Source organism: Marmota marmota, unplaced genomic scaffold (assembly GCF_001458135.2).
Source record: "Marmota marmota marmota unplaced genomic scaffold, marMar, whole genome shotgun sequence".
In the NCBI taxonomy this organism is placed as follows: domain Eukaryota; kingdom Metazoa; phylum Chordata; class Mammalia; order Rodentia; family Sciuridae; genus Marmota; species Marmota marmota.
This window is the reverse complement of record NW_026000016.1, coordinates 19370408-19372690: the sequence shown is the minus strand read 5'-3', so window position 1 is coordinate 19372690 and position 2283 is coordinate 19370408. Positions and strand designations below refer to the sequence as shown.

At 33.2% G+C, this 2283-nt stretch overlaps 1 non-coding gene across 1 annotated transcript; it reads right to left on the bottom strand.

The window, feature by feature from the left end:
• Positions 1–827: 827 nt before the first annotated feature.
• On the bottom strand, positions 828–937 carry LOC125618589. Its single transcript, XR_007349928.1, has one exon. It is a non-coding gene; the product is annotated as a U6 spliceosomal RNA (small nuclear RNA).
• Between the last annotated feature and the right edge of the window lie 1346 nt (positions 938–2283).

Here is a 2283-nt window from a genome sequence, read left to right as displayed (position 1 = left end):
TTGCTATAGACATTCTTAAGATATCCATCATTTATAAGTTTTTTATCAGTCCATTTTTTTTTCTGGATTTTTCCATGCCCTACCCATATATCTAAGAAAGCAAAGAATTTGGAGCCTATGTCTCAGTTTTTGACATGCATTACATCTTCTGTCCTTTTAAGTAGAAAAATATTGCTCTTCTAGAGAGTGGAACAAAGGCATCTCACTTAATAGTTTCTGTGTTGTGCAAACTTGCCCTTGAAGATACCTGCTATTCTGGGTAGTGTCCTGTATTCAAAGATTCATTTTCTAACCTCCTATTTAAGTTTAGATAGTCTTCATTGATGAATGTTTATTGTTTCATTGCCACAAAGTTTTTTTTTTTAAGTTTTTTTCTTAGCTCTTGGGAAACTGGGTCTTCAATTAACATTAATCCACTTATCTCAAGTATTCAGTAATATCTATTACCTCTGTTAGTTTTAGAAGTGATAATAGTTAATAATTAGAATCCTATGTACAAAGTCCATAACTAATATACAGGACCTTAACACACAACCACTGTATAGAATATGTACTACGGTTATACCCTCATTATTTTAGGAAATCATGGCCAACACAGGTGATATTTCTTGGCCAAAGACCCACGGTATGTATTGACCAAATGCAAATCGCTTGACTCCAAAATCTACACTATTAATTTCTCTCTTGTGTTCTCATCTTCATTTTTCTCTTTATGGTGTTTTGCAAGTATAAAACTCTTTCAAATTCTTTTTTAAGGAGGAAAGTATTGCTCCTAAACTTATGAATGAATTTTGTGGCAAGTCCTTCTATAATTTTCTTTTTTTTTTTTTAACATGGGACACTTCATCAATTTGTGTGCCATCTAATCTTCTGTATTGCCATGCTAATCTTCTCTGTAGTGTTCTAATTTTAGTATATGTGTTGCCTAAGAGAACATTGGTTTTTTTTAATCCTTTATATGGTACCTAAAAAAATTAATTCCTCAAATATATGTTTTTATATTTGTATTTTTATGGAAAGCTTTGTTTGAAGTAATGTGCCACTATTTTGGGTTACAATCTATAACCTAGCTGTCATTATCATCTTGATGTTCATGGAATAAGATTAAATGATTTACAGATGAGCATTTTCATGGCTTTCTCCCTAAATAATCATGCCCAGAGCTGAAGCACCCTAGCAACTGAGAGAAAAATAATTGTATGCTCCAAACAACATTTTAGAAGGAGGAATCTGAAGGAAAACCTGAGCTTCATCCCTTTCTTGAAAGCCAGTTGAGGTCCTGGGGAATGAGTCCTTGGTACAGTGATCAGAGTTCTTATCTGGCATATCAGCTCTCAGGGTTTCAAATGACAAAATGACAGTGTTAGCCCAACTTTCTATGTCTGCCACTGTAAATTTACTGAACACAGAGGTAATAGTTATAAATGTAGTGTCTGCCCCCCACCCCATTTCTAGTTATCTACCAATCTAGCCATCTGTTTATCTGCACTCCAAATATTTGAAACATTAAAAATCCTCTCTCCTCCCCCTAAAGATTTTAAAGAACTGCATACTATTATAGTATGTTTTGTATGTGTTAGTATCAAAGCCTCAAAATTAATTGATTTGTAAATGATATTATTGAAGATACATAGGAATATATTATCTTAGTTTTATTTATTTGCATATATGTGTGTATATATATATACATATATATGCATGTATGAATGTGCTCTCTGCTGTAGAGAAGGGAAGTGAGACAGAAATGGACATGGATAATTTTATCCAAATGCATAATCAGTTTATGCATGTTCTTCTTTTTCTGTTGCAACCACTGTCATTGCTTTCCATGACTTGATATCTTAGATTGAATTTCTGCTCTTGCTATGTTTAGAATCTATTTTTAATTTGGCCAACTGACTTACTATGAAACCATGTGAGTGTTGCTATTTTTAAATAAATAATAGTTGTCCCTAGCTCCCAGTAAAAACCCTCCAGAAAATCACTGTGTGCCTGTCCCACTCCACATCACATTTCAGGATGTAAGATAATGATTTTTTTAAAATAAATATTTATTGAACTTCTGCTGTAAGTCAGGCAATAGGCTGTGTGCTTACATAACTTTCTCAGTTAATCCTCAAAAATAATCTTGTGTTAGTAGGAACTTCTTGCTTTGCCAAGCACATTGAAACTTTATGTAAAAATTAGAAAGCTGTGTGCTGAGTGCAGAGATCATGGATATTTACATCAATTCTGAGTTCAAATTCCATCTTTGCCACTTCTTGGCTATTACTTTGCCACTTT